The sequence below is a fragment of the Bombina bombina genome, chromosome 1 (assembly GCF_027579735.1).
Source record: "Bombina bombina isolate aBomBom1 chromosome 1, aBomBom1.pri, whole genome shotgun sequence".
NCBI classification, from domain to species: domain Eukaryota; kingdom Metazoa; phylum Chordata; class Amphibia; order Anura; family Bombinatoridae; genus Bombina; species Bombina bombina.
The window spans coordinates 1547411799-1547436828 of record NC_069499.1 but is presented as its reverse complement, the minus strand read 5'-3'; the positions used below and the strand labels follow the sequence as shown (position 1 = coordinate 1547436828).

Here is a 25030-nt window from a genome sequence, read left to right as displayed (position 1 = left end):
TTGTGTGTACCTTTACCACAGAGCAAGAGAGCTGGCATAGAGACTAATATGATGATTTATTACCTACAGAAACATAAGTATAACTCACTGCTCCTCATCTTGCTCCATAAAATGTCTTCTATACCCCTACCTTGTCCTTATAATTCATCCTACTGTGTCATGTCTCTGTCTAAAACTTATTGTGTCATGCAGTATCAAAAATTATCTTCTATCATTGTCATATAACCTTTCCATATAACTTTACTTAACACTATCTTAGAACTCCTCAAAAGTGCCTCTGCAGACCCTCATCTATGCACTTACTGTTCGTGTATGTACAGGTCCGGTGTCCAGAACTTTTTTACAGGGAGCGTAATATAACTAATATTACAAAACAGTTTTGGGTCCCAATTCACAAACTCATTTTTCCAGCTCTGAAAATACAAATATAAGTTGTATATTGGTTATAAGCGTTTTCAGCAATTGGTGGGAGGAGAAAAAGGGGCACTTACCAATGTCAGCCATATATAACTGGTGAGTGTCTGAGTCTTCTCAACCTGAGTAAAGAGGATACAACCGTCATTTTATAACATTGCGTTAGCTCAGACCGTGACATAAATTCATTATTATGTGTGGCTACTGTTATCTGGTTAAGTGATTTTTCTTCTATATAAGTGTTTCAAATTAGTGGCCTGTTGTCTTTTGAGTAGCCAGGCGCAATCCCATGGCTACAATGTCACAGAAGAAAACTTTTGACTATATCAGAATCTCACCACACATGACATCTGAAAACATTGAGGATGATAATGTTATTAAGCACATCCTATCAATAAATAATCATAAGGCAGAGCATTCCCAAAATCTTAAAGGTGTTAATAGCAAGAAAGTCTATTATTTAAACTTTCTATGCTCTCATTAGGACAAGGAGCTAGGTTAAATAAAAACTATCAAACATAAATAATGGAATATATACCCCTTGACCAGTACCACCCTCCACCATAGATATGTAGCTCACAAGTCTAGAACAAATAGAGCATCCATTGGATAAAGGTGAGTGCTGGCAATATTGTAGTAGAGTTAACAGGAGTTTGCCTCCTGGTGCCAATGGTGCCTGAGACATTGCTGCAGGCCAGCAGCCATATTGTGTTCAAGGGGACATTAAGGCAAAATTGTTGAAGTGAACTATCTGATAAATGTAAGTATATTGTTTTTGGGGAAAAAAAATATCTTTCACTTGTTAAATGTGACAATTTCTCACCACAGACAGAATCGCAAGAAGCACAGCGTCCACTTCCACAGTGAGTGGCTTCCTCCAGTCCTTCACCGGGATGGTCAATGATAGCATTTCTTGACGTTCCGTCAGATTCAGATATGAGGCCAAATCATGGTAATTACAGATCTGCTGCTCAGAACAGGAACCTAGGAGGAATCCTTCAAGATAGAGAACAGACAGAAAGTCAGTAATAAACATATTAGCAAGTGAGAATGTAGTCATTGCTTTCTTATTTCTTTTGAGGCCATTTCATAATAAATTTCAGATTGTTTTTTTTGTAATCTCATGTCAATGCCATGATTAAATCGATGAGGAATAAGGGAGCATAAAAGAGCAAACTAAAATAAAAAGGGAAATTCTGTAATGTGTATTTTATCATTGCTCTGTTGCTTGCAAATAGTAATATGTTTAACAATATTTTTTGTGACTTCCTGTGTGGGCGGAGCTTGTGCACATCACTGTATGCAGTGAAGGCGTGTAGGCATCCACCTGTGGGTCAGGGAAATCGTGCCCCATACTGCACAGCTCCGGATTTGTTTGGCCGTTTGATAACCGGGATACTGAGCGACTCTATTCTGCGACATTGCACAGTAGACCTATATTGGTGGCTTAATCGAAGGCGTGTGGTACCTCTCTGCAACTGACAAAGGACGCGGCTTGTAGGTTGGGGTTGAAGCAACCAGGAGAAATTTGGGCAGCTTGCTCCTTCCTCGCGGCAGCAAGAGCCCTTCTGGTGAAACACAGCGTCCTATTAAAGGGACACTGAACCCAAACTTCTTTTATGTAAGTGGCAAGAGTCCATGAGCTAAGGACGTATGGGATATACATTCCTACCAGAAGGGGGCAAAGTTTCCCAAACCTCAAATGCCTATAAATACACCTCCCACCTCACTCATACCTCAGTTTTACAAACTTTGATTTCTTCTGTGAAAGGAGCTTCTAAGCATATTGAATCCCAGTTCCTCTCTAAGTACAGTGTTTGTCTGAGGGATGTGAAGGGAGTATTGCCTGATGATACAATGTTTTCGCCTATGCAAAATCTATTCTAGGGCTCTATGTAAATTCAGTCGTGGGGATTCATCTGCTGCCTCCCTTTACAGATCGACATTATACTCCTCTATCATTACCTCTGCTGATATATTTCAGTACTGGTTTGGCTGTCTGCTATATGTGGATGGGTGTCTTACACAGTAAGTATAAACTTTTATTATATAAGACACTCTCAGCTATGGATTGGGCACTTTTTAGGTAAAGTTTTTATATATTGTTTGTATACATGCCTTGAGTCAGTAATTCAGTGCTCTTTTTTAGCGACTTTATTTGTGGCTAAATATTTGTCAAGGTTGGTAGAGTCTGTGAAACATACAGGTTTTTTTTGGAGCTAGTAATTTATTTATAAATTAGGATGCTAAGTATTATGTTAGTCTCATGGAATGTTGATAATCACATTTTATGCAGCTATAATAGAAGCATCCATTAGGCTTTATTTTAGTACATTTTGTTTTTTTGTATATATAATCAAAATTCTTACCTGCTTTTTAGAGTGATAGGTGTATTAGAAATCCTCTTCAGTTTGCATGTTGCGCATGTGATGATGCTATTTATGTCATAGGGTGACGTGTCATCATTGTGTGCCATTTTTTGGCGCCAAAATTTTCCCGCTGAAAAATTTAATTTTCCCGCCAAAAAAATGTCCTACCAAAATGTTCTCAGTAAACGCTTAGAGAGCTTTCATGCAGCATTTTATGAATCAGTTTTCTTTTTTAGAATTGTTTTCACTCTGTTTCCCATTCTCTCAAGCCTGTTATATATATATATATATATATACCATATATAGAAGCATGGATATAAATTTGCAGAATGAATTTATTTTTATTTTTGTCTAATTTTGTTTTTTTGCAATTATGTCTCAAACTGAACCTGCCTCTGATGTTACCATAGGATTTGAGCTGCCTAAAAAGGTATTTAAAAAAGCTAAGTATGCATGTTGTAATTAAGCTGATCTAAATTAGTCAGCTCTATTATGTGGCTCTTGTTTAACAAATTGTTAAATATATCTATGAGTACAAATACACACACTGTTATTCCATCTCAGTCTAAATGTACATAGCATTACTGCAGAAATGTAAGATTTTATTGCTACAGCTATAGAGAATGAAATGACTGCTATTTTGCCTTCAAATAAATGTAAAGGTTTTTGCAACATTTTCCTAAACTTAGTGAATTAAGTTCTCACCTGCAGCATACTGACGTATTCTCTACTGATGGGGTCTCCTCTGATTCAGAGGATGCCATGTCAGAGACTGACATAGACAAATCTTCTTTTTTATTTAATTTAGAATATATTCGTTCTCTCTTAACAGAAGTTTTGTTTACTTTGGGTATTGAGGAGTCTAAATATGCTGATGATAAAGCTAGTAATTGTCTAAATTCTGTATTTAAGACTACTGTTATTACTCCTGAAGTATTTCCTATTCCTGACACTATCTCTAATGTGATTGCTAAAGAATGGTCTAAGCCTGGTACCTCTTTTAACCCTTCTTCTAGGTTTAAGAAATTGTATCCTTTACCTGTAGCCAAGGATCCTTAAGATAGGAAGCTTGAATCTTATCTAAGAAGGGCATATTTTCATTCTGGCTATATTCTTAGACCTGTTATTTATATGGTTGATGTTGCTGCTGCTTCTACTTTTTGGTTGGACAGTTTAGCACAGCAGATTCTGAATTATCTAGCATTTATTGTTTTACTTAAACATGCAAATCATTTTATTTGTGATGCTATATTTGGGGTGTCGAATAGGATTCAAAATAACACTTCATTTGGGAAGATTCTCTTACCCATGTTTAAATAAAAACAGTAAAAGCACAAGTCTTTCTGAAATGTGTTTCAGATCTAGAACTTTCAGGGGTAATTTTTTTTCCCAGTTCCACAGCAGGAACAAGGATTGGGGGTTTTATTCAAATCTATTCATTGTACCTATGAAGGAAAATTATTTCAAACCTATTTTGGATCTGAAAACTTTAAATGGTTTTGTAAGAGTCCTAACTTTCAAGATGGTGACTATAAGGACTATTCTGCCTTTTGTTCAGCAAGGTCACATTATGTCCACAATAGACTTACAGGACGCTAACCTTCACAATCCGATTAATCCAGAGCAGTATCGTTTTCTGAGATTCTCTTTTCTAAACAAGCATTACCAATTTGTCGCTCTTCCTTTGGCCTTGCAACAGCACCAAGAATATTATTAATAGTTTTAGGTGCCCTTTTATCTGTAATCAGAGAGCAGGGTTGTCAGGGTTTTTTCCCTGTTTTGTTTGCCATGTGCTACTGGCAGCCATTTTACTCACCTCTCTTCCTGACTATGGTGCATTGTGGGGGATGCTGCTCACTTCCTGCACTTCCTTTTATGGCCAGACTGGTGTGCATCATCCATGTGAGACAGGATGCAGTCTCAGAATTGTGATGTCATCACTTATTATTTAAAGGGCCTCTGTTCAGTATGCTTTGCCTTTGCGTTGTCTCAGAACTGTTTGTGAGAGTTCCTGTGTATTACCTGGCTGCCTGATGTCCTTCCTGGTTCCTGATCCCTGGCTTGTTCCTGACACTGCTGTTTTCCTTGTTCCTGATTCCGGCTCGTCTGACTATTCGCTTTGGCTCCTGACTCGACTTGTCTGACTACCAGCTCTGGTTTTGACTCCTGGCTTGTTATTTGACTTGTGGACTTTTTATTATTTTTTGTTAGTAATAAAGGTGTGATTATTTTTGCACTTCTCGTCTCAGTCCGATTCCTGGCACCCTGACATTACGCAAAGGCCATGAATCCTGATGGTGCTAATAATCCACCTTTACCTGCCATCATTTCCAGGATGGGTGAACAGGATCACCGCTTGGATCAATTTGCACTAGCCCTGCTGACTCGCACTGCACATTTGGACCAAAGTGTTCCGCAAGATATGGCTTCTCCTGTTTCCGCTGCTGCACCTATGCCTACCAGGAGCATGTTTGGTTCTGCACCTCTACCTCAGCGATATGGAGGCGATCCTATTCAGTGCAGAGGGTTTTTGAACCAGGTGGGCATTTACTTTGAGATGTTACCTCAGGCGTTTCCCTCTGACAGAGCTAAGGTGGGATTTCTCATCTCGTTACTCTCTGACACAGCTCTTGCCTGGGCTAATCCCTTGTGGGAGACTAATAAACCTGTGATTTCAAAACCCTGAATTTGTGGCCTCCTTTCGAAGGGTATTTGATGTTCTGGCTCACTCCTCCTCTGCTGCTAAACGACTCATGTCGATTCAGCAAGGTACAAGATCTGTTGCTCAGTATGCTATTGAGTTCCGTACGCTTGCCGCAGAGGTAGGTTGGAACAATGAAGCAATTGTTGCCGCCTTCTTTCATGGGATCTCTGATGCGATTAAAGACAAAGTTGCTGCCAGAGATTTACCAGAGGATCTCGAGGCATTGGTGTCTTTCTTGATCCTAATTGACATCAGACTCAGAGAGAGGCCCTCTTTCAAGGAGCGCTTGTGGAAGCCTCCTGTTCCATTGTCTCCTATGTGTTTGTTCCCACCCATGCCTCCCTCTCCCTCTCCAGTAGCACCAGGTACTGCTGAGCCGATGCAGCTGGGATTCATGCGTCTCTCTGCGGCGGAGAGGGCCTTTAGGAGGAGGGAGGGGCTGTGCCTCTATTGTGGGTTACAGGGTCACCTTTTGAAGTCTTGTCCTACACGGCCGGGAAACGCTCACACCTAAGGTCCTGTTGGGGGCAGACCTTGGGTGGTTTATCCTCATCCCCAGAACTGCTTAAGGAGAAACCTTTGGTCACGGTTGTCCTTTCCTGGGTTGACTCCTCCATAGTCACTCAGGCTCTTGTTGACTCCGGTGCTGCGGGCTATTTCATTGACAGTGCTTTTGTATTCCTGTTTTGCCTCAGTCCGTACTGCTTGCTATTGAGGCCATTGATGGCAGGCCCCTTCAGCCCGCACTCGTTACTCACAAAACTGCTCCGTTGTCCATGGCTGTTGGGGCTCTCCATTTTGAAACCCTCCAGTTCCAGGTAATAAACTCCCCGCATTTTCCAGTTGTTCTGGGTTATCCCTGGCTTCAAAAGCACAATCCCAGTCTCGACTGGCGCAGGTCCGAAATTTTGTCGTGGTTCCGCAATGTATTTCCACTTGTCTTCGGAAAACCAGTTAAAGTCTTGTGCATTTCTTTCGCATCTCAATTGCCAGAGGAGTATCGAGAATTTCTAGACGTGTTTGACAAGGTCTTACGATTGTGCCATAGACCTGCAACCCGGAGCCATTCCTCCTCGGGGCCGGGTGTACCCTCTGTCTGTTGCAGAGAATCGTGCTATGGAGGAGTATGTTGCCGATGCTCTGTGGCGGGGGATCATCCGCAAATCCTTCTCTCCTGCAGGGGCTGGCTTCTTTTTTGTGAAGCAAAAGGGTGGCGAGTTAAGACCATGTATCGATTATAGGGGGTCTTAATCGTCTTACCATTAAGAATGCTTACCCTATTCCGCTTATTACGGAACTCTTTGACTGCCTCAAGAGCGTACAATCTCTTTGGGATTAAGGAGGGCCACAAATGGAAAACAGCATTTAACAACAGGAGCGGGCATTATGAGTATCTTGTAATGCCCTTTGGCCTATGTAATGCTCCTGCTGTTTTTCAGGAATTTATTAATGATGTCCTATGAGATATGTTGCAACAGTGTGTTGTGGTGTACTTAGACGACATCCTCATACACTCACCCACACTTGAGGCTCATCGTTCTGATGTTACACGGGTTCTTCAGAGACTACGGCCTGTTTTGTAAACTCGAGAAATGTGAGTTCCATCAGACTCAAGTAACCTTCCTAGGTTATGTTATTTCCGTTGCAGGGTTCTCCATGGATCCTGACAAGTTATCTGCAGTTCTGCAGTGGCCTCGCCCAGTTGGTCTTCGGTCTATTCAAAGTTTTTTGGGGTTCGCCAATTACTATAGAAAGTTTATTAAAAACTTTTCTTCCTTGGTCAAACCTATCAAAAACATGACCGTAAAGAGAATGATCCACTCCATTGGTCACCTACTGCCATTAAGGCCTTTGATAGTCTTAAGACTGCCTTTGCTGCCGCTCCAGTTCTGGCTCATCCTAACCCTGTCCTGCCTTTCGTTCTTGAGGTCGATGCATCTGAGACTGGAGTAGGTGCCCTCTTGTCTCAATGTCCCATGCCTGACGGTTCCTTGCATCCGTGTGGTTTCTTCTCTAAGAAATTGTCTCCAGCGGCCATAATTTTGGCACTTAAGTAATGGAGGCATCTTCTCGAGGGTACTAGCGTGCCAGTGCTCATTCTTACTGACCACAAGAATTTAACTTATCTATCTGAAGCATATAGATTTAATTATGTGGTTTCCTACTTGCCTGGTAGTAAGAATGTTAGGGCTGATGCCCTCTCTCGACAAGTTTTGCCTCTGTCCAATGCACCTCCTGAGAAACCTAGAGGTAAGTGTTTTGTTCCTGAGAATCTTCAAACTAAACTTTTGCACACTTACCACTATCCTAAAGCCGCAGGTCACCCAGGCAAGAACCAAAGGATTTGGTCTGTCACTCGACAATTCTGGTGGCCAGGTCATCGTTCTGATGTTGCTGCCTATGTTGCCTCCTGCTCAGTTTGTGCACAGAATAAGACTCCTCGACGTCTTCCTGTGGGTCTTCTTCAACCTATTGCTAATGGTGAGCGTCCTTGGACACATCATTCCATGGACTTCATTGTCAAGCTCCCTGTTTCCAATTGCAATACTATTATCCTTATGGTGGTTGACCGTTTTTCTAAAATGTCACATTGAATTCCCTTGATGAAGCTGCCTACCGCTCAGGAGCTTGCTTCAATTTTTGCCCGGGAGGTCTTCCTTTTACATGGGTTACCCAAGGAGATAGTGTCGGACCGGGGTAGCCAGTTTGTCTCCAAATTTTGGCGTTCCTTTTGTGCTCAAATGGGGATCCAGCTTTCCTTTTCCTTTGCATATCACCCTCAATCCAATGGGGCTGCAGAACGGTCTAATCAAGCTCTGGAACAGTTCCTCCGTTGCTATGTCTCAGATCACCACAATAATTGGTCTGAACTGTTACCTTGGGCAGAGTTTGCTCGTAATAGTGCTATTAATGCTTCCTCCAAGTTATCCCCGTTCATGGCGAATTATGGGTTTCAACCATCCTTGTTGCCCGATTCATTCATGTCTCAGGGTATTCCGGCTTTGGAGGAACATCTCCTGCAACTCCGTTCCACGTGGGTGCAGATTCAGGATCTCCTTCATCATTCTATGCAGCGGCAAAAGTTCGTAGGCGTCTGCCCGCACCTTCCTACCAGGTTGGTGAGAGAGTTTGGCTGTCCTCCCGCAACTTGAACCTTCATGTGCCTTCCAATAAATTGGCTCCCCGCTATGTTGGTCCTTTTCGAATACTCTGACGGGTTAATCCTGTGGCCTACGCTCTTGACCTTCCGACTGCTATGCGCATCTCCAATGTTTTTCATGTCTCCCTCTTGAAACCATTGGTTTGTAATCGGTTTACCACTGTGTTGCCTCGTCCCCGTCCTATCTTTGTTGACAACCATGAGGTCAGCAGCATTATTGACTCTCGTATGACCAGGGGCCGTGTACAGTATTTGGTTCACTGGAGGGGCTATGGTCCGGAGGAGCGTTCTTGGGTTCCCTCCTCTGATGTTCATGCTCCTGCCCTCCTCCGTGCCTTACATGCCCGTTTCCCCAATAAGCCTTTTGTCCTCCCGCGGGGGAGGGGTGGTTGAGGGGAGGGTACTGTCAGGGTTTTTTCTTGTTGTGTTTGCCATGTGCTGCTGGCACCCATTTTACTCACCTCTCTTCCTGACTATGGTGCATTGTGGGGGATGCTGCTCACTTCTTGCACTTCCTTTTATGGCCAGACTGGTGTGTATCATCCATGTGAGACAGGATGCAGTCTCAAAATTGTGATGTCATCACTTATTATTTAAAGGGCCTTTGTTCAGTATGCTTTGCCTTTGCGTTGTCTCAGACATGTTTGTGAGAGTTCCTGTGTATTACCTGGCTGCCTGACGTCCTTCCTTGTTCCTGATTCCGGCTCGTCTGACTATTCGCTTTGGCTCCTGACTTGACTCGTCTGACTACCAGCTCTGGTTTTGACTCCTGGCTTGTTATTTGACTTGTGGACTTTTTATTATTTTTTGTTATTAATAAAGGTGTGATTATTTTTGCACTTCTCGTCTCAGTCCGATTCCTGGCACCCTGACAAGGGTATTGCCGTGTTTCCTTATTTGGACGATATTTTGGTACTAGCTCAATAGATTTGCAGATAGATTCAGTGTCCATGACTCTATCCCTAACAGAAAAGAGACGTTTGAGATTGGTTTCAGCTTGTCTAAACCTTCAGTCTCTTATCATTTGCTTCAGTGGCTATGTGCATGGAAGTTTTAGGTCTCATGACTGCAGCATCGGATGCGATCTCCTTTGCTCGTTTTCATATGAGGCCTCTATAGCTTTGCATGTTGCACCAATGGTGCAGGGATTATACTCAGATATCACAACTGATACACTTAAATCTCAACACTCAACTCTCTCTGACTTGGTGGTTAGACCATCACCTTATTGTTCAAGGGACCTTCTTTGTTCGTTCGTTCTTCCTGGACTGTTATCTCAACAGATGCAAGTCTTACAGTTTGGGGAGCTGTCTGGGGGTCTCTGACAGCACAAGGGGTTTGGTATCCTCAAGAGACGAGGTTATCAATCATTATTTTAGAATAGAGCTATTTTCAGAGCTCTTCAGGCTTGGCCTCTATTGAAGAGAGAACTTTACATTAATTTTCAGACAGACAATATCACAACAGTGGCATATGTCAATCATCAAGGCGGGACTTGCAGTTCTTCAGCAATGAAAGAAGTATCTTGGATACTTTCTTGGGCGTAATCCAACTCTTGTCAAATTTCTGCGATTCATATCCCAGATGTAGATAATCGGGAAGCGGATTATCTCCGCCGTCAGACTTTACATCTGGGGGAGTGGTCTCTCCATCTAGATGTGTTTTTTTTCATCTTGTACAGATGTGTGGTCTTCCAGAAATAGATCTGATGGCCTCTTGTCTAAACAAGAAGCTTCCCAGATACCTTTCCAGGTCCAAGGATCCTCAAGGCGGAGATTGTGGATGCTTTAGCAGTTCCTTGGTTTTACCAACCTGCTTAAATTTTTCCGCCTCTGGTTCTTCTTCCAAGGGTGATCTCCAAGATCATAATGGAACAATCTTATGTGTTTCCGATAGCACCTGCATGGCCTCACAGGTTTTGGTATGCGGATTTTGTCCGGATGTCCAGTTGCCAGCCTTGGACACTGGCCAGCCCTTCTGTTTCAAAGGCCGTTTTCCCAACAGGATCTCAAATCTCTAAATTTGAAGGCATGAAAATTGAACGCTTAGGGCTAAGTCATAGAGGTTTTTCTGACTCAGTGATTAGCACTATGATACAGGCTTGTAAGTCTGTTTCAAGGAAGATTTATCATTGGGTTTGGAAAACATATATTTCATGGTGTTCCACCCATGATTATTCTTGGCATTCTTTCAGAATTCCTAGGATTTTACAGTTTCTTCAGGATTGTTTGGATAAATAGTTGTCTGCAAATACTTTAAAGGACACATTTCTGCTCTTTCTGTCTTATTTCATAGAAAGATTGCTAAGCTTCCTGATAGTCACAGTTTTTTTCAGGCTTTGACTCGTATCAAACCTGTTATTAAATCTATTTCTCCTACTTGGAGTCTCAATTTGGTATTGAAGATTTTACAAGCTTCTCCTTTTGAGCCTATGCATTCTCTGGATAATAAATTAAATTACTTTCTTGGAAAGTGTTATTTCTTTTGGCTATCTCTTCTGGTAGAAGAGTTTCTGAATTGTCTTGTCACTCTTGTGAATCTCCTTATCTGATTTTCCATCAAGATAAAGCTGTTTTGCGGACTTCGTTTAAATTTTTGCCTAAAGTTGTGAATTCTAACAACATTAATAGGGAAATTGTTGTTCCTTCCTTGTGTCCTAATCCTAAGAATACTCTTGAAAGGTATCTACATTCTTTGGATGTGGTAAGCACTTTGAAATATTATGTGGAGGTTACTAAAGATTTCAGAAAGACGTCTATTTGTTATTTTTTCTGGTTCCAGGAAAGTTCAGAAAGCCTTTGTCATTTCTCTGGCATATTGGTTGAAACTTTTGATTCACAAAGCTTATTTGGAGGTGGGGCAGTTCATACTACTAGATCAGTTGCCACTGCTTGGGCTTTCAAGCATGAAGCTTCAGTTGATCAAATTTGCAAAGCAGCAACTTGGTCTTCTTTGCATACATTTACTTAAAGGGACACTCAATCAAAATTAAACTTTAATTATTCAGATAGAGCATGTCATTTTAAACAACTTTCCAATTTACTTCCATTAACTAAATATGCACAGTATTTTTATATTTAAACTTTTTGAGTCACCAGCTCCTACTGAGAATGTGCAAGAATAAGTGTGTATGCATTTGTGAATGACTGATGGCTGTCACATGGTACGTGTATGCATTTGTGATTGGCTGATGGCTGTCACATGGTACAGGGGGAGTGGAAAAAGACATAACTTTTAAAATTGTCAGAAAAAAAATCTACCACTCATGTGAAGTTCAGACTAAGTGCTATTGCATTGTCTTGTTATCTTTCCTTTGTTGATTATGCAAATCTACTGTGTTGACTGGTCCTTTAATTTTACCATTTTAATGTGTTTGCTTCTTCGGAAGCAGCCTTTGGTAGAAAGGTTCTTCAGGCAGCTGTCTCAGTTTGATTCTAGTGCCTTTGATTTGAGGTTTTTGAAATTTTAAAAAGTCATTATTTTTTTGGATTTAATTTCTCAGCGGATATAGCTGTTTTTATTTTATACCTCCCTCTCTAGTGACTCGTGGACTTCCACATCTTTGGTATTATATCCCATACAACAATTGCTTATGGACTCTTGCCAGTTACATGAAAGAAAGCATAATTTATGTAAGAACTTACCTGATAAAGTCATTTATTTTATAGTGGCAAGAGTCCATGAGACCCACCCTATTTTTTGTGGTTATGATTTTTTGTATAAAGCACATTATTTTTCCAGTTCCTATTTTTGTATGATTTTTACTCCTTTTTTTACACCTCACTACTTTATTTGAAAAAGAAGGCATCTAAGCTAAGGAGCCAGACAATTTTTGGTTCAGTATCCTGGACAGAACTTGTTTATTGGTGGGTGAATTTAACCACCAATCAGCAAGAACAACCCAGGTTGTTCACCAAAAATGGGCCGACATATAAACCTACATTCTTGCTTTTCAAATAAAGATACCAAGAGAATGAAGAAAATTTGATAATAGGAGTAAATTAGAAAGGTGCTTAAAATAGTATGCTCTATCTGAATCATGAAAGAAAAAAATTGGGTTCAGTGTCCCATTAAGCGACATTATGCCTACCATTTACTGCTCGTTAAAGTTGAGCCTAGAACTCGATTTGCAGCAGTGGAGCCCAGTATCCTGTACCCATAGAGGGATCTGCAAATATACTCTTAGTGTTGTTCTTACAGTACTATACAAACTTACCTACTCCAGCAAGAGCGGTGGCATTTTGTTATATGTTTGGCCATCATCATTTAATCCTATATTAAAAGAAGTTAATCATGAAATATGCCTAATAATATCTCCCCTTTAAATTGACTTTTTACTTAAGTAACTTAAAGGGACAGTATACACTCATTTTCATATAACTGCATGTAATAGACACTACTATAAAGAATAAGATGCACAGATACTGATATAAAAATCCAGTATAAAACTGTTTAAAAACTTACTTAGAAGCTCTCAGTTTAGCTCTGTTGAAAAGGTAGTTGGAAAGCCCACTGCAAGTGGGAAATAAGACATCCCCCCCCCTTATTTTGCATATGAAAAGACCCTTTACACAAACAGGAGCAAGCTGGAGAAGGTAGCTGACGGTATTCAAATAAAACTTTGGGGCTTGGTAAGGAGTCTGAAAATCAGAGCAATGTTCTTTAAAAATAAGCAAAATTATACATTTAAAAAAAAAAAAAAAAAAATCTGGGCTTTATAAATAGAGCATCTACAAAACATTTATGCAAAGAAAAAATTAGTGTATAATGGCCCTTTAAGTGGCTTCAATTAAGCAAGCAGCCTGTTATCAGGGTCTATTCCTAACCTTCTCCCTAAATCCTTCTGAAAATAAATCTGCTTTGTATGTGAATCTCAAATGGAAAGCTGACTTTACATGCATCTCTAAGGGTGATTCTAATTATTGATGGCTTCTGCAGGAGTTAAAGGGACATAAAATAAGTTGGGATAGAGACAAAATATAATAATATGTACTTTAATTACTTTATCTGCAAATTTATACTGCAGAGCCTCGCCATTAACCCTTTCTTTTTAGTTTCTGAATTGTAAAGCTCTAACTCCCCCCAGACATTTCCTTCTATGACTGTATCTATATCTATTGTTGCTTTGGTAGAATGCAAAAATGTGTAATCTGCTGGAGCATGCCTAGAAGCTGTGAACTCATTTGAAATACAATGCCTGTGTCTAAACACTGATAAGGGGGGTGGAGTTGGTTTCTCCAGGCAGCTTAGCTATGTAATTCATTTTGCTTATTTTTGAAAATTATTTTAAAATACTTGCCAGCAAACTATTTTTAATTAATCAGCCCTTTTAGGATATGCACAGATCTTAACTTGTTTTACGTCCCTTTAAGAGGAGAGAAAGAAGAAGATACAATAAGTAACAAAGGGAGAAAAAAAATTCTGATAAAAGAATATTGTGTCAAAACGATAGAGTTCCAGCACAATGCTCACTGGACAGTGAATACTGTTTATACTCTTTCGGCTAGATTACGAGTCTTGCGTTAGCCTTAAAAAGCAGTGTTGGCCGGTCCCAACGCTGCTTTTTAAAGCCTGCTGGTATTACGAGTCTTGCAGGTACAGGTGTACCGCTCACTTTTTTGGCCAGACTCGGAAATACCGCAATTCCACTTACGTCAATTGCGTATCCTATATTTTCAATGGGACTTGCATAGCGGCGGTATTACGAGTCTGACCAAAAGTGAGGGGTAGACTGGTACCGCATTTAAAAGTCAGTAGTTAAGAGTTTTACACTACAACGCCGTAGCATAAAACGCTTAACTAAAGTGCTAAAAACTATACTAACACCCATAAACTACCTATTAACCTCTAAACCGAGGCCCTCCCACATCACAAACACTAAAATACATTTTTTAACTCCTAATCTGTCGAACCGGACATCGCCGCCACTATAATAAATATATTAACCCTTAAACCGCCGCACTCCCGCATCGCAAACACTATTTAAATATTATTAACCCCTAATCTGCCGGCCCTAACATTGCCGACACCTACCTACATTTATTAACCCCTAATCTGCCGCCCCCAACATCACCGCCACTATAATAAAGTTTTTAACCCCTAAACCTAAGTCTAACCCTAACCCTAACCCGACCTAACTTAAATATAATTTAAATAAATCTAAATAAAATTACTACAATTAACTAAATAATTCCTATTTAAAATTACTTACCTATAAAATAAACCCTAAACTAGCTACAATATAACTAATATTTACATTGTATCTATCTTAGGTTTTATTTTTATTTTACAGGCAAGTTTGTATTTATTTTAACTAGGTACAATAGCTATTAAAAAGTTATTAACTATTTAATAACTACCTAGTTAAAATAAAGACAAATTTACCTGTAAAATAAAACCTAACCTGGGGGCGGAGCTAGCCAGCCTAGGAGATGGCTGCTTTCTCTTAGAGCTCCTCAGCCCTATCTGTATGAGAACGATTCAGGCTCATGCCTCACTCAAACTAACAGACACAATTTTCGGCAAACACATTCACTCTGTGGCTAGCCACTCTGGGATCGTCTATTTGCAATTTTAAACACCGGAGCACCTCCTAAAATTGAGCGCACGACTGCGGCCTTCACACACCCGCCAACGCTTCTAAGTGAGACACCATCACATCGGCTCTCACGGTTAGCCCATAACAACTGAGCAACTTAGGTCGAGGCAAACCGGAGCAGCAACAAAGCACTGGGCAACAAGTCACGGCTTCCCGATGCGGAGGTGAGTCACGCGGTAGGCCGCAGCCTAAAATAAAGTATTACGCGCACCTCGCACAACAAAAGGAGAAGTCCGGCACTAACAGCTGAGGCAGCAGAGTGAGATACATCTCTCAGCTAGACCTATGTCCGGCAGCTTTACTGTGGGGATATATTTGCACTAAGAACATATATGTTCATATCGCAGCACCGGCACATAATGTAACACAAAAGGCTCAAGCATTAACCCCTACATGCCTACATAGAATAGAACTTTGAATAAACCGCAGAGGGGCAACACTACACATAGCTTATTGCCAACATAAGCTTCTCCTCATCAAAAATTTAATAGTGAAAAGACCTGGGGGCACAATCCTTTACCTCATTTGAGAAATCACGCTGCAACCTACTTTCTCCTACTAAAAGGGGCATAACTGTCAATACAGATCCTAGAGTCACCTCTCATTTCTTTGCAGCTGCTAACTGGTGTTGCAAACCTCTCTATCTACGCTAAAATGTCGCCAAAGAAAGGCAGTAAACCAAGTAAAAACAGCAAGCAGTTGAAAGCCACATCTCACACTGTAAATACATTCTTTAAGACCTTGGAAAATAAAGCCAATGCTTCAGAAGAAGCTGACCCCCCTGATCTTGTCTCAGGCCAAAGTTCATCAGAATCTGAAAGTGATCAACCTGCAGAAAGCATTACCATACCCACAGCTCTATTTCACTCAATCCCCTCAAAAAAAGACTTTTCATCACTAATAACTCAAGTCAAGCAATGCATTAAAGATGAGATCTCTGACCTCAAGAAAGACATCTCTGAAATAGGACACAGGGTAGAATCACTTGAAAACACACAAGATGCCCAGGCAGAAGCTATCTCAGAGCTCCATCACACTATTCAACGTCAGGGTGCAAACATTTCAGAGCTGGAAGATAAACTGGACGACGCAGAAAACCGCAGCAGGCGCCATAACATCAGACTAAGAGGAATCCTGAAGCTGTTGCAACACCTGATCTAGAGCAATACCTTCAAAACTTTTTCAGTACCCTGAAAAAAGAAGAAACACAGACAAAAATTGAAATTGACAGGGCTCACAGAGCTCTGCGCCCCAAACCACAAATAGGCCAACCGCCAAGAGACGTTATAGCCAGAATCACCAATTACCAGATAAAAGAAGAATTAATGAAACTTGCAAGAGAACAACAACCCCTCAGGTACGACAATGTGGAGATACAGGTTTTCGCTGATCTATCTCAAAGGACACTCTCCAAACGCAGAGATCTTAAACCACTAACATCGCTCCTACGGAAGAGAAGCATCCCATACCGATGGGGTTTTCCCTTTCATTTGATAATACTATGGAAGGGCAGACGCCTGTCATGCTCCACTACAGATGACATCTTACCTATCTGCAAAGAATTAGACATTCAACCGCCACAACTAGATGAGGGCCTCCCCGCCCATATCAAAGACCACAACACCACAGGTCCTACACCACTCCCGCAACGGAAGGAATGGATTCCAGTCCGTCAAAAGAGAACACAGAAGCCCGCTTCACCCCAGATGTCTTCTAGAGGTGATACAAGCTGACTTTAACATTTCGTGGTAAACCTCACTTTTTGTTACCACTCTTCCTGCCCCAGTTTAGATTGGGGCCCATATTTCTTTATTATTGGTTTATTGCTGCACAATGTTTTTTCTTAGTTCCCTTTTATTGCACTGAAATGCTTGATTTTTTATAATATGCTGACTGTTAGTCATTAGCAAAGTTTAATGGTTCTCATACAGTTGGGAGTTTATCTCCTTAAATTTAGGAATGTTTAATGTACTTAAGATGGAAACTGTATTTTGTTTCTTTTTTCTCTCTCTCTTTACTCCCTTTTCTCTACCTTTTTCTGCTCTCTCTATCTTTCCCCTCTTCTGTCTCTTACCGTGTGCACACATGACGTCTAACCTATTAGATATGCTCTCTAGCTCCTTATACATAAGTCTCATGTCTTTATAGCAGCTTGTTGGCTTGTGTGAATCAAGCTCTCGGTATTCGGGAGAGCCTTACACAGTTTGTTCCTGTCTCCTACCCTCTATGCCTGTGTTCAGTATCGGCATACGAAGAGGGAGGTGTGTCATCATCCAGCATTCCTGATTGGCCACACGGAACTTGGTCCGGCTCGAGGATTGGTGTTGTTGCCGTTGTGAGTCTCCCGGGCGACGCTGTGGTCCCGGCCCGCTTGGTTAGGCACGTTCAAGTGCCGCCCTGCTTGTGAGTACCTTTTCTCTCCTTATACTCACCTGTCTGGGTCTATACGTTATCACCCTATTGGCGCCTTCCTGTTTCCCCACTACAGATTTCCTAACCGTCTACGCACGCTACAGAAGAGCAGCCTTATATCGGATTGTTTGCTACATTCGTCACCATAGGCGCACCTCCATCAAGGACTTATTTTGTTTTTGATATCTGTTTCAAGACTAGAAATAGAAAGCTTAACCTCTGAAATATCTGACCTAGATTACACCCACAAAATCAACCCCCTGGATAATGCTGTTCTTGAGGAACTCAGAGTAAAGAGAGATAAACTGAATTCCATCCTTCATATCAAAGCACAAAGGCAATTGCTATTTCTCCAACAAAATTTTTATAGAGAGGGTAATAAGCCAGGGAAATACCTTGCAAGAGCTCTAAAAAAACAACAACAGAAAACCTATGTACACTCTATAAAATCATAGAAGATACACACACTATAGCGAACGAATTCAAAGTATTCTACCATAAACTCTATAACTTATATCCCAACAGGGACACCCAAAAACACCGCCAACTTTGCTCCCAATACCTTAAAAATATTCCACTCACACAATTGACCCCTGAGCAAAGCGAATTACTGGAGAAACCCATATCCACCTCAGAAGTAAATGACGCAATCCGACAGTTAAAACAAAATAAAGCCCCAGGCCCAGATGGCTATACAGGTCTCTATTATGAAATATTTGCAAATTTACTAATCCCACCCTTAACAAACCTATTTAACCACATAAATGCCTCCCGTCCCTTCTCTGATAGTATGCTTCAAGCAAATATCTCTGTTATTGCCAAACCAGGTAAAACTACTGACTCCCCAGCCAATTATAGACCCATCTCCCTACTTAATATAGATCTAAAACTCTACGCCAAAATTTTAGCCACCCGTCTTAATAAAATCCTACCGTCCTTAATCCACCAAGATCAAGTGGGTTTTGTGCCCCATAGAGAGGCTAAAGATAATACAGTTAAAGTTCTCAATCTCCTAGAATACATCTCGACAACCCAATCCCCGACTGTTTTCCTATCGACTGACGCCGAAAAGGCATTTGACAGACTAGACTGGACTTTTCTACAAGAAACCCTAAGACGATATAACTTCCCAGACTCTTTTATTCAAAAAATCCTAGCCTTATATACCAACTCCACAGCACAAATCAGAATAAACGGTACGCTTTCCGACCCCTTAGAAATCAGAAATGGATCCAGACAGGGATGCCCCTTATCCCCACTCTTATTTATCTTAGCCTTAGAGCCGCTCGCTATTAAAATACGTCATAATAACCAGATACGTGGAATAGAGGTAGGTGACCAAACTCACAAGTTAGCCATATTCGCAGATGACATTCTCCTGACACTCACCAACCCGCTCCCCTCCCTTAGAACAACTATTTCAGAGTTAGACCACTATGGGACTGTATCCAATTTCCTGATCAATATGACAAAATCTGAATATCTCCCTATCAATCTTACTAACCAATCTCTAGATGAATTGAAACTATCTTGCCCCCTCAAATTGCAAACAAAATTCTTAAAATATTTAGGCATTCGCATTACCCCCAACATAGCAGATCTCCGCATACATAACTATGGTACCTTAATCTCAGAACTTAAAAACCTTACCTCAACTTGGCTACCCAAAAACATTTCATGGCTAGGCAGAATCCACACAGCAAAAATGATGCTATTGCCAAAAGTATTATATATCCTCCAGACAATCCCCATCCCAGGCACCCAGAAAGACCTGGATATCTTGCAAAAAATTATAAATGATTATATTTGGAGACGCAGACCCCCTAGAATTAATAAAAACACGCTTCATAAACTTCCTAGTGATGGGGGATTGGGGGTCCCTCATCTTCGCTCCTATAAACTTGCCATTTCGTTGCAAAGAATCTCAGATTGGTGCAAAATCAATGGCCCAAATCCCAAACAATGGGTACAATTAGAAAACACCTTATCCTTGTCGCACAACTTAGATGAGATATGTTGGAACCATGGTTTCTTCAATAAATACAGTATATCCTCCTCATCCATAACAAATGAAACATGGTCAGACTGGAGACAAATCAACAAACCACTGAACAAAATCTCCTCTCGATATTCTCCTCTCACCACACTTCTAAATAACCCAGAATTCCCACCAGGCCTTCACCAAATGCCCCCCCAGCTCGCAAGACCTTCCAGATCACTTCCTATATACCTCTTGACAGATAATAATCACAAAATCAAAACCAAAAACCAAATGGATTCTTTAAATCATCCATTTCTATCCTCTTGGTTTCGTCTTAACCAGGCAAGACACTACATAACCACACACAAGGATATAAAGAACCTAACACGACCTCTCACTCCCTTTGAACAAATATGTCAATCAATAGAAAATACACCTAGAACAATCTCCAAACTACATAAACTGATCCTACAAATGACCTTTCCACTTCTCCCTTCTTATACAAAAAGATGGGACCTACAACTCAAGACGAACACTGCCCCCAAAATCTGGACGCGCAGATTCGACACTCTAACACACTCAGCACATTCAGCCCAAGCTAAAGAGACCAACATCAAGATAATGATGAGATGGTACTTAACTCCAGCAAGGTTAAAATCTATATATAAAAACTCATCAATACTATGTTGGAGAGGCTGCACACAAGAGGGACACCTTACCCACATTTGGTGGGACTGCGATCTTATAAAACCATTTTGGTCACAAATTTTTAAACATATTAATAAAATATTAAGCACAAACATATCTCCCACCCCAGATTTAGTTATACTCTGCCAACCCCCCGCCATCACTTGTAAGATAAGAAAACACCTTTACCACTTAATGCTCAACGCTGCAAATCAGCTAATCCCTAGAAAATGGAAATCTACATTAATCCCTGCTATCCAGGAATGGATAACATTGGTTCAAAAAAACCTCCTTCTGGAAAGATTGCACTACCTCAAACTAGGTCAAATCACCCTATACCAAGATATGCTCTTCTTATGGGAATCCTTCACACTCGCTGATACATAGACTCAAATAAACAAACGGTCTCCCCTTTAAATTCTATAAAAAAAAACTATCCCCCCCCTCTCCCCGCCACCACCGAGACATTTCTGCCCTTATCATATACAACTTGTAATGATCTAAATATGGTTCAACGCATAGAAATTCTAACCACAGGCTAGTGAAGTGGGCAAGTAAACAACATCAGAAGAAGCAGAGAAATGAGACCACTGAATGTGTACACGGTTACCATGTTAGCTCCCCACTATCTTTCCATTTCCCGTATTTTCCTTTACTCTACTCTTTTTTCCTTTCTCTCCTTAATTTATGTTAAGTGCTAATTTTTTGAGATAAGTTTACTCTCATTGCCTCACACTTATAATACATTATGTCTTGAGGAATGTATATCAGCATCCCAATTGGGCAAGGACACCATTAGTCCTATCTTTGAAACAACAGGAGCTTCCCCACATCTGCTGATCTCTAACTCTTCCTAAGCACAAGAGCTCTAATGTCACAGCACACGATGGATTATTTAAAGGACACTGGACTATGGTATAATCTTTCAACAAGGACTGTCCTCATGGCAAACGCTATGCTATATTTAGCCTAACATTAATCTTTTTTATGATTTATTTATCCTGCCTTGATTGTAAACTGTTGACCTTACATATGTTTACCTGTTGTTTTGAATTGAAAATAAAAAGAAAACATAAATAAAAAAAAAATAAAACCTAACCTAAGTTACAATTACACCTAACACTACACTACAATTAAATTAATTACCTAAATTAAATACAATTAATTACAATTAAATAAAATTATCTAAAGTACAAAAACCCCCCACTAAATTACAGAAAATAATAAACAAATTAGAAGATTTTTGAACTAATTACACCTAATCTAATCCCCCTAATAAAATAAAAAAGCCCACCAATATAAAAAAGGGCCTACCCTAAACTAAATTACAAATAGCCCTTAAAAGGGCCTTTTGCAGGGCAGCTCTTTTACCTGAAAAAAAAATTACAATTCCCCCCCAACATTAAAACCCACCACCCACACAACCAACCCTACTCTAAAACCCACTCAATCCCCCCTTAAAAAAAACTTACACTAACCCCCTGAAGATTACCTTACCGGGAGACGTCTTCACCCAACCGGGCCGAAGTCCTCAACTAAGCCGGGAGAAGTCTTCATCCAAGCCGGGCGCAGTGGCGTCAGGGTGCCAGGAATCAGACTGAGATGAGAAGTGCAAAAATAATCACACCTTTATTCATAGCAAAAAATAATAAGAAGTCCACAAGTCAAATAACAAGCCAGGAGTCAAAACCAGAGTTGGTAGTCAGATGAGCCGAGTCAGGAGCCAAAGCAAATAGTCAGACGAGCCGGAATCAGGAACAAGGAAAACAGCAGAGTCAGGAACAAGCCAGGGATCAGGAACCAGGAAGGACGTCAGGCAGCCAGGTAATACACAGGAACTCTCACAAACAGGTCTGAGACAACGCAAAGGCAAAGCATACTGAACAGAGGCCCATTACATAATAAGTGATGACATCACAATTCTGAGACTGCATCCTGTCTCACATGGATGATGCACACCAGTCTGGCCATAAAAGGAAGTGTAGGAAATTAGCAGCATCCCCCACAATGCACCATAGTCAGGAAGAGAGGTGAGTAAAATGGCTGCCAGCAGCACATGGCAAACAACAGGGAAAAAACCCTGACAAATGGTCCTCCAGACGAGCAGAAGTCTTCATCCAGACGGCATCTTCTATCTTCATCCATCCGGCGCGGAGCAGGTCCATCTTCAAGACATCCGACGCAGAGCATCCTCTTCTTCTGACGGCTAAACACCGAATGAAGATTCCTTTAAATGACGTGATCCAAGATGGCGTCCCTTCAATTCCGATTGGTTGATAGAATTCTATCAGCCAATAGGAATTAAGGAAGAAAAAATCCTATTGGCTGATGCAATCAGCCAATAGGATTGAAGTGCAATCCTATTGGCTGGTCCAATCAGCCTGCAGGATTGAGCTGGCATTCTATTGACTGTTCCAATCAGCCAATAGAATGCCAGGATTTTTTCTACCTTAATTACGATTGGCTGATTTATTTATTATATTAAGTTAGGGGGGGTTAGGGTTAGGGTTAGACTTAGGTTTAGGGGTTAATAACTTTATTATAGTGGTGGCGACGTTGGGGGCAGCAGATTAGGGGTAAATAAATGTAGTTAGGTTGCGGCGACATTGGGGGCGGCAGATTAGGGGTTAATAAATATAATGTAGATGTCGGCGATGTTGGGGGCAGCAGATTAGGGGTGTTTAGACTCGGGGGTTCATGTTAGGGTGTTAGGTGTAGACATAACTTTTATTTCCCCATAGGAATCAATGGGGCTGCGTTAGGAGCTGAACGCTGCTTTTTTGCAGGTGTTAGTTTTTTTTTCAGCCAAGCACAAGCACGTTTTACCAGCTCACCACCAACGTAAGCAGCGCTGGTATTGAGGTGAGATGTGGAGAGAAATTTTGCTGTACGCTCACTTTTTTGCGGTTAACGCCGGGATTGTAAAAACCCATAATACCAGCGCTGTCTGTAAGTGAGCGGTGAGCATAAACTGCTCGTTAGCACCGCACAGCCTCTAACGCAAAACTCGTAATCTATCCGTTTGGTTGTAAAAAAAAAATGTTATTAAAGCTAAATAACTTGTGATACTATTGTGCCACATTTCTTATTTAGAGCTGACACGCAAAGGTTTGGTCCTCCATTCTAAATTTCTATATGCAGTTTTGAAATTCCAGAGTACAGTATATTTCAACTGTAAGATTTAATTCTGTGATTTGTTTTATCATGATCTGAATTTTTTTTTTTTTTAATCATGTGACGTTATCCGGGATATGATTGTTGGATTTTTTGGCGAGCCTTGTCATTATCACTATAACACTGTTTTTTTTCCAATATATAAAAACCTAAAGGGGTTAAAAAAATAAATAAAAATAAACACATACACATTCACGTGCAAATCTTCACTGTAAATACTAAGATACTGGGTATCCTACTTTTTGTTTCTTTTGCCTTACCCTTTAATTTTGCCCTTTTTTTCACTTTTTTGTTATTTGAGGCACGGTATGTAAAGGGACACTGAACCCAAAAATTTTCATTTGTGATTCAGATAGAGCAGGCGATTTTAAGCAACTTTCTAATTTACTCCTGTTATCAAAATTTCTTCATTCTCTTGGTATCTTTATTTGAAATGCAAGAATTTAAGTTTAGATGCCGGCCCATTTTTGGTGAACAACCTGGGTTGTTCTTGCTGATTGGTGGATAAATTCATCCACCAATAAAAAATGCTGTCCACAGTTCTGAACCAAAAAAAAAAACTTAGATGCTTTCTTTTTCAAATAAAGATAGCAAGAGAATGAAGAAAAATTGATAATAGGAGTAAATTAGAAAGTTGCTTAAAATTGCATGCTCTATCTGAATCACGAAAGAAAAAATTTGGGTTCAGTGTCCCTTTAATGAAAAGATTTATCTCACACCCAGAACACAATTCACCCACAATATAATTATATGAATAATATGAAGGATAAAAAAACAGGGTAGTAATAAAAGGCAATGCAGTATATTTCTTACTTCATCAGACTCTTTTGAAATACCAGGAATGATGGTCCCTTCATCAGTATACTTGTTAATATGTGCTTATACATACAGGAATGGAACAGCACCACAGAAAAGGGCACGTAAAGAAAAGAGACACTGCCGAGTCTCCACAGCATATACTGAATCCCAAAGAAGTCCACAGCACTCAGAATTCTTTTTAGCACTTTATTAAGTCGGTAAAATAAGCAGCATTTCAGGGTACATCCCCTTAGTCATGCTAAGGGAATGTTCCCTGAAACGTTGCTTAAAAAGAATTCTGAGTGCTCGTACCAAGAGGATCCTCCACGTTCCATGGTTCCGTGGTCGCCGGCCTTCAGTTCCGCGGTCGCCGGCCTTCAGTTCAGCGGTCGCTGGTCTTCAGTTCCGCGGTACTGGATGAAGATAGAAGAGGTCGCCGCTTGGAAGAAGACTTCACCGCTGGACTTCAGGAACCGTGAGTAGCTATCTGGGGATTAGAGTTAGGCTTTTTTTAATTTTTTTTTTTTTTTTAGATTAGGGATTTGGGCGCTGAAAAAGAGCTGAATGCCCTTTTAATGGCAGTAAAAGAGCTGATTGCCCATTTTTGGGTAGTTTAGGATTTTTTAGTGTTAGTTTTTTATTTTGTGGGTTTTGGTGGGTGGGGGTTTTACTGTTAGGGGGAACTTAGTTTATTTAAAGGTAAAATAGCTGTTTAACTTAGGGCAATGCCCAA

At 40.6% G+C, this 25030-nt stretch overlaps 1 long non-coding RNA gene across 1 annotated transcript; it reads right to left on the bottom strand.

The window, feature by feature from the left end:
- Nucleotides 1-343: 343 nt before the first annotated feature.
- On the bottom strand, nt 344-1338 carry LOC128643851 (uncharacterized). Its single transcript, XR_008399887.1, has 3 exons — nt 1238-1338; nt 492-536; nt 344-413 (listed from the first exon to the last, which is right to left on the bottom strand). It is a non-coding gene; the product is annotated as an uncharacterized LOC128643851 (long non-coding RNA).
- Between the last annotated feature and the right edge of the window lie 23692 nt (nt 1339-25030).